The 14,132-nt window shown below is 40.6% G+C and overlaps 1 protein-coding gene across 5 annotated transcripts in view; it reads right to left on the bottom strand.

The window, feature by feature from the left end:
• The window catches only part of CASR (calcium sensing receptor), a 172,094-nt gene that overhangs the window by 132,501 nt on the left and 25,461 nt on the right, over nucleotides 1–14,132 (bottom strand). The window lies entirely within an intron of this gene.

The following is a 14,132-nucleotide window of genomic DNA, read 5'->3' as shown; positions in this document are numbered from 1 at the left end:
GTCTGACAGTGACGGGAATCATGCTGAGAGGATAATGCCATCGATGGGAAGAGGAGTATGAGAGCATACAGATTAACCCCTGTACTGCTAAGGGGTTAATCATCAGATTTTTAATCAGTTTCCTATTTTACAGCTTAGCAGTGGGAGCAAATGATCCTCTTTCCTTGTAAATAAAGAAATGCAGAAAATGTATCATGTGTCAGCAGAATTGCCTCTTCAAAACTTTAGATAAGGAATTAACAATTCTTTAAAGCCTTAGTATTTATGAGCTCCTAGAAGAGCAGTCTGCTTGAGATGTAGCACTTCTATAAGACATGTAGGGTCCTTCATTTTCTGTTTTTATTTTATTTAATTTTTCCCAGGAATTTATCAGTGTTTATTACCACAACAACAAAAACAGGTGAAAATTGGTGGAAAAACTATTAATAATTTTTCTTGATAAATATCGGGGTTTATTTTGGCAGACAGAAGGATGGGGGGGAAGTATTCAGTAGATTAATACTTTGATTAATGGAATTCAATGTGGTTTGCTGCAGAACTAAAACAGAACTCAAAACACAATGCCACCTCTCAGTTTAAAAAAACAATATCTCTAATCCCCAAATAAAACTTTTCATTTGAATAAACAGTTTACTGTTGTAGACTTAGAACTATTAGCCTATATATATTTACATTTAATAATTTGGCCACACCATATGTAGTGCATACACTCAACTTCATCCTTTTCTCCTGTTTTTGTTTTTTTAAAACTTTCAAATACTTCCTTGTGTTCTGAAACATATCCTGATATAGATTTTCATTTTCTTCCCATTTTAGTGTGTCAAATCTTTAAACCATTATCTGCTAGCAGCTTGAAATGTGTATGTGATGGACGTGAGATTCGTCAGTAACTTCAAAGCATGTGTGCGTGCCTGTTTGTTTATTGTGTGTATCTTCTAGACCAGTGGTTCTCAAAGCCAGTCCACCGCTTGTTCAGGGAAAGCCCCTAGCAAGGCGGACCAGTTTGTTTACCTGCCGCGTCCGCAGGTTCGGCCGATCGCAGCTCCCACTGGCCGCGGTTTGCCGCTCCAGGCCAATGGGGGCTGCGGGAAGGGCAGCCATTACATCCCTTGGCCCGCGCCGCTTCCTGCAGCCCCCATTGGCCTGGAGCAGCGAACCGCGGCCAATGGGAGCCGCAATTGGCCAAACCTACGGACATGGCAGGTAAACAAACCGGTCTGGTGCACCAGGGGCTTTCCCTGAACAAGCGGCGGACTGGCTTTGAGAACCACTGTTCTAGACTAATACATACTTCAACAGACAGCTTTGCATATACACACAGACTAATGTAGTATCGTAATACATATATCTCATGTGATGTACTGTACTTTCCTAATAAAAAAAACTTACTTTTTGTATATTTGAACAATACAAAAGTAGGGTGAAAATCAGAAAAAAATGAACAATACTTTTTGTAAAACCCAGGATTTTTTTGGTAAACCTGGTTTAAACTGAAAACAGAGAGGCTTAAAAACACGCTATCTGAGCTCTGATAGCAGGTTAGTATAGTCCAGTGGTTCCCAAACTTGTTCTGCCTCTTGAGCAGGGAAAGCCCCTGGCGGGCCACACCAGTTTGTTTACCTGTCGCGTTGGCAGGTTCGGCCGATTGCAGCTCCCAGTGGCCACGGTTCGCTGCTCCAGGCCAATGGGAGCTGCTGGAAGCGGTGCGGGCCAAGGGATGTACTAGAAAAGGGGACTGTGACCCAATGCCTACATCATACTCTTGGCTCTGCCACTGACTTGCTACGTAGCTTTGGACTGGTCACTTCACTTGCCTGTGCTTGGTTTCCCAATCTGTAATATGGTCAGGGTCCATTTCAGAAATTTGTTGGAATTGTGTCCCATCCATGTCACAAAACAGAGGTCAAATGGAATATTAGTTCGATCCTGGCTAAATATGAGAAGGCAAAACTACTCCATAAAGTAGTACTAAAAAAACAGTGCTACTCCCAGGGTCGGACCCAAACATGTGGCTGTTCTGAGCCAATTTCAACATGGCATCAATTCAACAAAACAATCAAGAATGTGCTTAACCTTAGTGGGATTTAACTTCAGTGAAACTTAAGCAGATACTTAAAGCTAAGCATATGCTTTAATACTATGCTGAATCAGAGCCTAAATTATCCCCAGCCCTAACTGCTGTACTGTAGCTTGCCCCTTTTATTAAAAACCCTTTTTGTTGCGCTGTTTATTGTAATTTTTTTATTTAATTCTATGTTGTTTATTAATAAACCATTTTGGATCTTATTATATGTCCTTTTTTCTTCCCCTTTCCTTTCTATAATACTTTATTTTTATATACTGTATCTTGATATATCTCTTTGTCCATTTTTCTGTGTCCATTTTCCGTTTTTCTTATTTTTCTAAACTGAGTAATAATTGTTCCCTCTACTCCCTCCACCTCTCTTCTTCTCTCCTCTGGACCCTCTTCCCAATCTCTCCCCTCCTCTGCTCCCGGACACTGTGTCTAATCTCTCTCCTACTACTACTCCCAAGAAATAATGATATATGGTGGGAAAGGGTCTTGGAAGAGTCTTTTGGACAGGGAAGATGAGTTCTCTAGGGAGGGAGTCTGTGAAAGGGGTCACTAGAGATGGTGGGAAGGAGGTAAGAAGTCTCAGTGAGCCAGTGAATGGGGAAAGCCTATTGGGCTCACACCAATGGCAGAGGAGTAGAGAAAAGTTAGATAGGAGGGACTACAGTTGTGTGGGGGGAACAGATGTGGGCAGTGAAGAAGAAGTGGCTATAGTGGGATGCAGATCTATCCTGCTGATCATACTCATAGAGTATGTCTACACTGCAGGGTCTCAGAGTCGAGGCTCCAGCTTGAGCCTGAACATCTACACTGCAATTTTTAGCCCCACAGCTCAATCCCCATGAGCCTAAGTCTTGGTGCCATGGGTTTTTTATAACAGTGTAGACATATCCATAGACTTTAAGGCCAGAGGGGACCATCATGATCACGTAGTCTGACCTCGTGCACATCACAAGCCACAGAACCTCAAACACAGTATTGGGGTCTGTTGGAAGAAAACAGCAGCGTTGTTTTTGCAGACTCCCCTCTGTTGCTTTTCACTGTAGGACAGGCCCTGTGCCAGCATATTCCATGAGGGCAGGAGAGCATGATGCAGCCCTGAAGACACAATCATATGCTGTCTAATGAATCCTGAATGGGGCTAATGCCCCTTGTCTTCCTGGGCAAAGCACTGCAAGACTGTTGGATCAAAGGTGATGTAGAAGGGCAAAGTTATTATCAATTATTCACTAAAGAAAACTTCCTGCAAGGCTGCATGTTTGCTGAGGATGCCAAAGGGATGATACTTCAGGCATATGACTCTCAGCCAGTACAACCAGAGGCATTTCAAAAAGGACCAGTTGTCCTAACACCCAGCATAACTTCCATAGCAGTCCCCTTGCTTCCACTGCAACACTATTAACTACTCTTGGGTGAAATACATTTTCCCTGGCTAATTTTCCCTATCTACAAGATGGGAAAGTAAGTTAAAGGTTTTCTCAACAATCACACTTTGATGCTGACTACCTCTTCCCACAATTCCCACAGTTACCCGTTATCCACTTTGTAGCCTATGTAGGACCATAGGAATTGCCATACTTATTCAGACCAGCAGCCTATTTAGCCTAGGACTCTGTCTCTGACAGCGGCCAGTAACAGATGCTTCAAAGGAAAGTGAAAAACCACCACAGTGGACATGAAGGGTCAAAATCCATTGCTGCTTATGTAATAACGTGATATATGGATTGTGTCAGCTTTTTCTACAGGCCCAAAGTCCAGAGTTTGGTCAAGAAATCAGAGGCCTAGCAAATAGTGATTAGCTAAGAGAAGTAGAATAAACCAAAGATAACCTTGCTTTTGCTAAAATAAGCCTGGTCAGCAAAACGCCAGATGTTGGGGGCAATAATTGTATCTTATTCAAAGTTGCAAAGAACAAAGAAGCCATGTTCCGGTTGTGTTCGTTTCTTCTATAGAGAGGTGTTCTTCCCACACACCAACCTTGAGTTTAGGAAAAGTTCAAGCACGTCAGTATAAGATATGGCCTCCTCCTACCTCCCTTTCCCAGGCACCAGTGCCTGCCTTAAAAACACAAATGAGCAACTTGAAAGACAATCTTTAATGCCATATACTTTTAGATGTTTTTTGCTTTTATCCCTAGATATATATCTGTTGGACAATCAGAGGAGTTACTTCATTCCTATGGACTCCAAATTGTATTCAACATATATATATATATTTTATACTAATACATTTTATTGAAGTACTAATTAAGTGTTACTTGTTAACCTGAAACCATGGGCGGAGACATTATGCAACCTTTGACCATTGGCTACTGTGCTTATCTTGTCTTGCTGCTAGACCTATCCAGGGGTCTGGGACTGCCTAGTCCATCATTTCCCTCCGCCCATGGAAAATCCATATAATCCATTGTAATCAATTGTTCTGCAGTGTCTCTGAGCCTAATAAGCAAAGTGACACTCCGCCAGTGCTGTGCATAATAAATTCTTGTGCTTGACTTCTACACGGAGTGGATTTATGTTCCTACAGGACAGTTATGCAATAACTTCCACAGGGGAAGTTCCTTCCTTACCCTACTAGTCAGTAGTTGTCTTATGCCCTGAAACAAGAGGATTTATGAAAATCAGACTTATAATGTCATTGTTGCAACCTTAATGATATTCAAGCTACGATCTTTCTCCATAATTAGGAGCATCAATTATGTTCCTGCAGCATTTAAAAGGTCTGCATGGACTCCTGCAAATGTTGCTTTTCATTTTATGAAAGCTTATCCTTGAAGGGCCCCAGTTCTCCACTTGCTACAAGCTCCCACTCCTCTCTTCAGATGAAAATAAGTCTGGGGTCCTTTTGTCTGCACTCATGCTCAACTGGCCAAGTCTGTGTGGTGTTTTTCAATAGAATAGGCTCAAGGATAGAGCTATCAGTGTATCAGCTCTAGTCCTAGGTAGGAATTGTATCCTCCTCACTCCTGGCTTGATTTCAGCTGGCAAAGTCCATACTGGACCTGAATCAACCACCTTGAGCAGTATTTAACTCTGCAATTAGTACCATTTGGTCTACTTCCAGAGTGGCGTACTACTTATTGCAAGTAAGGGTGGCCAAATCAGGCCTAGAGGCATTAGGTAAGAGAGAGAACTAAGCGCTATTCAGCTCATGTAATCATTTGTTTAAAGTATTCTTAGCAGGAGTTTTTATGTACTGAATTCTTTTCATCATATACATGTTATATGTATAAAACTGTACATGCTAATTTACTTTCACCACATGTGAAAACATATATGCATAACACTGCATGTGACAGTAAGACTTCAGCGTGTAACAACTTATTCACCAAAACATTAATGTGCTAAATCATGCCTGATCCTCCATCCCATCTGTCAGAGGCCTTCTTATGCAAAAGAAAGCATGCAATCCCAAATCTCCACTCAGTCCACTCCACTATGCCTCCAATCCTTTGATATTTTAAATAGAGTCTTTTTCTGTTTCTTAGGTTGTTGTCGTGTATGAATTTTTTCCAGCTCTGGCTTTAATAAATAAGGGGCAGATTATGGAAGGAGCTCTGGAAAATCTCCTGTGATACGTTTCTGTAACCAACACAAAAGGTGCTCAGGGATTTGGGAAGAGAATAGAGTGTGGGTTTACATCATGGAAATGGTTGAGGAATCCCCTAGATTAATATATGAGCTGGCTAAAGAATGGCAACTCATGATCAATGTCTCTTGAATGGCAAATCTCGTCATTAGAATTCCACTTGCCCCTTTGCCCTCACTGAGTGGAATGATCTATTAAATCTTTGGATTCTAGGGACCATTCAGGGGCAGTGTAAAAGCCTCTGGGCGGGAAGGGAAGCCGAGGTAAATGAATGTTGAAAACATTACAGGCAGTGAAACATATGTGAATGTTTTCACAGCTTTACCCCTTCCTGCCGGCTCACTCAGCAGCTCTGGAGTCAGATGGGATTGTGGATAGAGAATTGGAGGATGGCACTCTGTCTGATGGATTGGCCGTGAGGGCCCAGGAATTACATGGCCATAGGAAGCTTAATAGGCCTGAAATAGTCAGGGACAGCAGGTGTATGAGAGCAGAAAGCACATAGCACAATGACTAATATAATCTTCATTAAAATCTGTACAATACACTGTACTCCCAGCTACAACCACCTGTACTTTCTCAGTGCATGCAGCACAGGAGAATACAGTCTCATTACCTGACAGTAACCAGGCAAATCTACCCACCATACAGTGTCTTTTCCAATAAAATGTGAAAATTGACTTTTTTTTACTTATTGTGAAGGTGATCTTTCTGCATAAGGTGGAACACAAAAACACCCGGGGTCACACTCCAGTGAGTCCCAGCCACTCACCTGCCTGCCAACTCTGCAGCAATACGCGTTCCATCTCCAGGACGACGGTGTGAGTTTTGGAGGCTCCATGCCTCATTTAGCCCTGGTAATGGCCTAATTGGGTTGGAAAAATGCAGGAGCAGGAGCGTGATAAAAACCAGCTTTGCTGTGCTTATTTAAGCCATCGGAAAAAAGAAAAGAAAAAGAACATTTCCCACTTTGACCAGCCATTTATTCATCTATCTCTGTTTATAATTATGCTGATTCTGGTGCTGCCACTGGCAGGGCTAACATCATAAGCAAGTGAGCCAGCAGAAAAGGGGCAAAGCCATGAAGCTTTCATGTATGTTTCACTTCCTACAATGTTTCCACAGTAATATATCCCCCCCTCTCACCTACAGGCTCTCACTCCGCCCCTGAATGGTTCCCAGTAGCCATAGAGTTAATGGATGATTTCATTAGATGTGTGGGAGGAGAACTAAGGGAATTCTAATAACAAGAGTTACTGCCATTCAAGACACAGATCCATTTTGCCATCTCATGTAGTGAGTCACAAGTTCTTCCATTTCTATTCCATCGTTCCAAGCTCCATTCTCTTCTCAAGGTACACCCTCCCTAGCCCAGATACTGTGTGCTGGTTACACAAACGCTTCACAGAAGGCACCATGCTGTCCTCTCCAGAACTCCTCCCATAATCTGTCCTTTATTCTATATAAATCCCGAAATGCAGAAAATGCACACACACACCTAAGAAAGAAAAAAAATGGAAATAGTCTATTTCTAAATACCAAAGGACGGGAGATCTCAGCATATGCTAAGCTGTTCTCAACAAGTATCTGGATGCAAAACCAGCAGTGGAGCAAGCTTGCTGAATAAGATTTGCTTTTACACACACACACACAAATCCCATTTGACAGATAATTATTTTGGCATATACAATCCTAGAGATGGGCAAAGCCCAACTACCCATACTTTTAGCTCTATTTGAGCCTTTGATACCAGTCATCACAGGGTTCTGGTGACTTTTCCTTAATTGTGGAACCCTGAAGCCCCTAGAAAGGCCCTGGCTTTTTTATGGCTCTGTTCTTTATTTTTAGAGTTAGGATCCCAGAGGACTGTTTTGGGTAGTTGCTTATCTTCTTGGAAAGCTCTCTGGTGGGAGTTTCTGCCTCCGCTCATATTCAGTGACTGAGGAACTAGAGTGGTGTGGGGTGTATGTGTGCATAGCAGTACAGCACAGCAGTAGCCAAAAGTGCTTTCTTCCATCTCCAGATGGGTCCCTTTTTTCTTGGCAAAGGATTTTTTTTTAACCAATTTATGGTAAATCAGAACAAGATGTTCTGAATCTAAGATAAAAGTATCCACACACAGCTTTCCACTGAAATAACCAAAAGGATGAATTAAAGCTGAATTAGTTGTTTTGGTGCACCTTTGTGTCAAGACCAGCATTATTCACTTAAACTGTCCCTCTGGGGACTAGTGTAGGACCATTACCTGCAGAACATCCTCCTGTCCTTTGTCCAGTCTAATTTAAAAGTCCCAAGCATTAGTCTCCCACCATTTCCTCTGGGAGATTGCTAATGCAGTTTGATAAAGCTCACCAATGGAAATTCTTTACTGATGTCTTTTTGCTCAGTGCCCTCCTGTTCCCAGTTACATTTTTTGGCTTCCCAAAAAGAATCTCTTTTCCTCCCCAGTGTTTACATCCTTCCAATCCCTTTGGACAGTTATGATGTCTTCCTTTGGTTGTCATTTGGCCAGGTTAGATATAATTAATATTAGATTTTCCAAAGCCCTAACAGACAAACGAAATAGTGTGTTGTCTTCCTGGAGTGAAGACAAGCCATGTGCCTGCAAGACTAGATGGGGTTCTGAAGACAGGAGGCAAGGCCCCACTGGTTACGACATATAATGACACAAATGACATAGCTTCAGGTAATAATTCACAGATTGCTGAAAACTTCAGAGAGCTCAGAAGGGAGCTAAAGGAGAGGAAAGTACAGGTGATCTTGGAAAGCATTTCTATCCCAGTAGCAAGAGAAGACAAATAACAGAAGATACTAAAAATGAACTGTTGGTTAGGTACGTGAAAATACAAAGACTGGGCCACCTCTGGAGACACGAGGATGTCTGTCTCTATGGAGACAGGAAGATGCCTGGCTTAGCCACCATCTCAGCAGAAGGGGAACAATCTCCTGATGACAGACTAGCTAGATTAGTTGGGTGGGTGTAAAACTAATAACAAAAGAGTAGAGTGCTAAGGGGATAAACATAGTACAAATACACAACCATAAAACTCATACTCAAGGTATCATAAAGAATGTAACATAATGAATCAAGTGACTTAGGAAAATAAATCCTTCAATTGTGTATATACCAATGTTAAAATCTTGAGTAATAAACAAGAATAATTAAGAGTGCTCATTTCTGAGAAAATATTTGATATAACTGGCATTATTGAAACCTTATGGGAGGATTCGCATGACTGGAATCTTAAAATCAGGACGGACAGAGTGGTCAGAAGGGGAGGTGGGGTCATACTTTACGTTAAAGATATGCTATTCTGTTTTAGCATTATTGACAATTCAGAAGTGTAGCTTTTGGAATGCTTATGGATCAGTGTTCCAAGTGATAATGCACAAGATTTGATAGTGATGGGGGTATGTGATAGACCGTGAGATGACGGAACAGGATAAGCAGCTTCTTAAAAATCTATCTATAATATGAAAGAAAAACTGCATTAACCTGGATTATTTAAATCTGGAGGACATATATTGGAGGTCTCATGCTTTCGTAAGTAAAACCTTTCCTAAAAATTATAGATGACAACTTTCTAATATAAAAATTCATGCCTAATTTAGGGTTATTCTATATTTTAGCTCCTTCTGATGGATAAAAATGAACTGATCACTGCACTAATATTTAGTGGTTACATAAGTGCAAGTTATCATGATCTAGTTGTATTTGTTATTTGCAAATTAACTATTATCCTGACCAGTTATATATAAATGTTGGTATTTTAAAAGGCCAAACAATCATGAGCAAAACTGATTTTAAACAAAACAGTATGAATTATAATTGGGAGATGTTTAGGAGAACTTTATGCCATAAACCCTCATAATGCTACCATCTTGAAAGAAGGCTTCTTCCATTAAAAATGCCATTCTTGTTAAGAAGACATGTGAAAGCAGCAATAAACAACATGAAAACACATAACAAATGGAAAAATAAGGACGTTGATAGCAGTGACTACAATTAACAATTGATAAGGGAAGCTAGAGGCATCAATTAAAAGTCTATGGCCAGTAGAGTTAAAGACAATAAAAATCTATTTCAAAAATGTATTCGGAACACAAGAAACCCTAGCAATTGTATAGGTCCAGTACTAGACAGGGATATAAAATCATCATCATTATCAATAATAGTGATCATAATAATTAGTAGTAGCTGAAAGCCTGTGCTGTCACACAGGTGTAATTCATAAAGCTGTGTATGTAAAAAAGCCAAAGATAACTGAGAACATAATTGGACAATAACAGATTGTGAATCCCAGTGATGATTGAATCTGGTGATATTCTAAAGAAAAAGAGCTCTCAACTATGCTTGTTGCTATTTCCATTGCTTCACACTAACTCAACAGACATTCTAGGCTTCAGAGTTAGGATTAATGTATGTGCTGACTGCATTGTGGGGGTGGTTGGGTTGATTTGTGTATGGGTGGTGCTGTGTTGGGAAATTTGTTTTGATTTGTGCAGGTGGCAAATGAAGGGTGACAAAGGCTTGACAAAGCCCTGGCTGGGATGATTTAACTGGGAATTGGTCCTGCTTCGAGCAGGGGGTTGGACTAGATGACCTTCTGGGTCCCTTCCAACCCTGATATTCTATGATTCTATGGTGTGTGCTATGGTGAGGAGCTATATGTGTTTGGAATGCAGGTTGTGTTGATGTTTGGGTTGATTAGTGTTTAGGGGTTGTGCTCGGAGAGTTATGTGGATTTGTGCAGATGGCAAATGTTCTATGTTTGTAAAGAGGGATAATGTATTCACATCTTCCTGTGGCAAAGAGATACTTTCTATTCCAATCATAACTAGGTAGTAGGGTAAGCAACAACTGCTAAGTTAAGCATTTTTAAATCTGAAAGACTGGATAACTTGCACCAAAGAGTTTTAAAATAACTGGCTGAGAAGCTCTAAACCATTGATGCTGATGTTTAACAAATCTAGGAATAGTGGGGAAGTCCCAAATTGATGGACTGGTAAATAATGCTAAGGATAGGTCAGTTCTACAGGGTTCTTCTATAGTTCTTCTATAGACTAAAGAAGCTCCATTATTTAGTTCATCCAAGAGAAGGTAAAATGGATACTTCACCACAGTCTATAAATACATACATGAAGAGAAGATTTCAAATAGTGAAAGGTTCTTTTGTTTAGCAAAGTCATAGCAAGATCCAATGGCTGAAAGCTGAAGGTACACCAATTCAGACTAGAAATAAGGCACACATTTTTAATAATGAGTGTAATAACCTTCTAAATCATTTACATTGGGTGGTGGTGGATACACTGTGTTAAATCCAGATTGAATATTTTTCATAAAAGGTATGATCTAGCTCATTTTGAAATTATGGGCTTTATGTAGGAATTACTGAATGAGGTTTTATAGTCTGTGTTATTCAGGAGATCAGATTATCTTCTTGCCTTAAAACCTACCCATATATGAAAACCAGCAGCAACTGGAAGTGAGCTAGTCACAAACCCTGAGTGCAGCTGACTCACTGTTTTCCCTTCTTATCTCACTAGTATACCATGGAAAGATAGAGGCAACAGAAAACTAAACCACAGCTTTGACAGACTAACAGGATTTCAGAAGAAATCAATCCAGCTTTCTTCCTGTAAATCAACTGTGCATGTGGGATTGTATCTGTGTCAGGGAAAGTTTCTTTGTAGGGGAGAGAGAGAGAGAGAGAGAGAGAGAGAGAGAGAGAGGAGTATGTGTGTTCATCTGTGTATGGGGAAAGGCATGTGTGCATGTGTGTTGTATCTGTGAAGGGAGGATGTATGTGTGGAGAGCATGTTTAAGGTATGTCTACACTTACAGCAATGTGTAGACTATAGACACTGCATGCCCAGCTAGTACGGTATAAACAGCAGTGCCAACAGTGAACTCTGCTTAGGCGAGTAAAGAAGAGTGCCCTACATGCCTGAACTCTAGGGTATATACCCTACACAGCTCTCTACACATCCATGCATTGCCTGCCCCGTCTACACTTCTATTTTTAGCAGTGCAGTGTCCCATTGCCTTCCCATTGCCAGAGTCTTTCCCCACCACAGTGAATGACAGTGAAGATATAAATTGTCACATGCCAATAACTTTTCTTCTCCTAAAAAAAGAGATTCTCACGATGTGATTCTAGTGAAAAAAGCAAAAGAAAAACCCCTCAAGTTCACTCCAAAACCTAGACTCCCACTTCAGAGTCTGGAAATGGCTGGCAGTGCTGTGAAAGCCCTGAGGGAGAGAAGACTTTATATCACTAAATAGTGATGTCTCTGGTTGAGTGAGTGATCTATGCATTCCTTGTTGTCCAGAAAGGTGGCAGCCACAACACTGGGCCTCAACAGTGATGATGTTAGCATGGCAAAGTATGGGGGTGAAGGTCTACAGGGGTGTTATTGAAAGAGCTGAATGGCAACTGAGCCCAGTTCTGCTGCATGACAGTGCCTCAGCTACTCTCAATCCCTTTCACTCCTCTATTGCATTTCTGTCTCTTCTGTAGAGTTAGTCAGAAAAATTTTAATGATCCAACATTTTGATGAGTGGGGGGAAAAATGTCATGAGATTTTTTCTGAGTTTTGATCATGTCTGCTCAACGTTACTTCAAGCATTCGTTCTGTTTTTACAAATGAGTAGACCTGCCACTTTAACCTTTGTCCTCTGGGATAATGTTGTTGAACTGGGACATTTTGATAGGTGTATTGTGATGCTGCTTTGCCATATTGCAGCCATGAGGATATTTTAAGGAATAGTGGCCTGAAAAACACAGATTGTCCCATCAGAATAAGAAATGCTGTTTGAAAGAAGGGGCCCTACATAGTCCTAAGGAATCTCACTTCTACCTATATGTTGGCTCTCATCTACCCTGCTTATCCTTCTGCTCCCTACTCTCATCTGAGTCCTCCCGCCTGCTTGCTCCCTTCATTTCCTTCTCCCACTCTTGATTTCACACTTTCTATCACACTGCCTTCTTTGCTTGAAATGGTCTCACTCTTGTTCCCTAACTGAGCTCTCAGTTCCCTTCTTCAAGCCTAGTCCTTCAATGAGTCTTTCCTCAATAGTGGTCTCCGCACACCCTCCCCTATCTGAGCTGTTGTTTTGTGTTTTGTCTAATCTGAGTTTAAGTTTAAGCACTTTGTGACAGGAACCATGATTTATGATTTATTAGGTAAAGCCAACATGCAAGTGGCATAAGATAAATGTCTCATCATCATAAAATGGCAACATGGTGACATGATTTTCTTGCAGACTTTAAATTTCAATTGCTGAGAGACTAATTTATTTCACAGCAGAACAGTCACCAGTTAGTTGATTAAGCAATTTTTTTTAAATGGGAAAAGGATCAGAAAAATAACTGAAAAATGGACACTACTACTATCTGTTCCCTGTATTTACTAGGTCACATCCACTTAATTTACTGACAAAGGACATTTTTCCTATAGAGTCAGCAGAGTGAGCATTGAAGTCCAGGCTCCATGTGTATTTGCCTTGAGCATAATCAAAAAACCCAGATGAGTTCAGACTCCAGAATGCTTATACTGTGGGTGATACTGTATTGAAGCAGAACAAACCCTGCTTGATTTTCAGATAGCAGGCTGAATTTGCACTGTCAGTAAAGGTGAGAAATCTTGTTTTGACATGTAAACTGAGTAGAGCAAAGACAAAGCCACTGAAGGAGAATAAATATGGTATAACAAGTAGTCATTTTACTGACAGTTTATTTTTCTGACAATGACCACCACATTTAAAAATGGAAAATACAGCCACTGCTTTGAAAACTGATGCTACAGCCACTCCAGAGCTCCTCATTAAAGTTACACAGTATTTTGTTCTTTTTGAATTCATGTCAAATCCATCCCTGCCATGTCCTGAAGCAAAGACCAATGAATTTAGAAGCAGCGGAAGTATCATATGAGTTAAAGGGAAATAACCCTTAAAACTGACCTGCTAAGGAGGGATGGGGGGGAACCTCCCCACCCCCTTTCCTCCTTCCTATTGCTGTAGAAAGAAGGCCTAAATAAATGAAGGTATTTTACATTAGAAATTCGGGATCTCTGTATCCTGAAAAATGTTATGGAAATTCTGGAGGGCTAGTGAAATGATGACATCATAATAGTCCAGAAAGTCAAAATGTAGCAAGTGAGAAGGGGAAAGGATTTTAGTCAGACTGTTGAAACACTTTGTTTTTTTGTTTCCAGCTATTTAACTTCAATGACTAATTTAGACAAAATTAAGGTGTCAGAGCTCAAAAATGTCACCTCTTAGACTCATAGCAGGTTCTCTAGGAAAGAGCACACTTTACTTTCCTGATATTTCTAATGATAAAAAGAGGAAAAAATGTTTTTGGGAAAACAAAACCTTCCAGTCCTTCAGATAAGACAGGCACAAACCCAATGTTAGCATTTATATTCTCTTTCCAAGCCTCAGAAAAACCACTACTGTCTAGGAGAA

Source organism: Lepidochelys olivacea (genome assembly GCF_965140295.1).
Source record: "Lepidochelys olivacea isolate rLepOli2 genome assembly, chromosome: 1".
Taxonomy (NCBI): Eukaryota; Metazoa; Chordata; order Testudines; family Cheloniidae; genus Lepidochelys; species Lepidochelys olivacea.
Note: the sequence above shows the minus strand (reverse complement) of the source record. Positions and strands in the feature narration are given on the sequence as shown.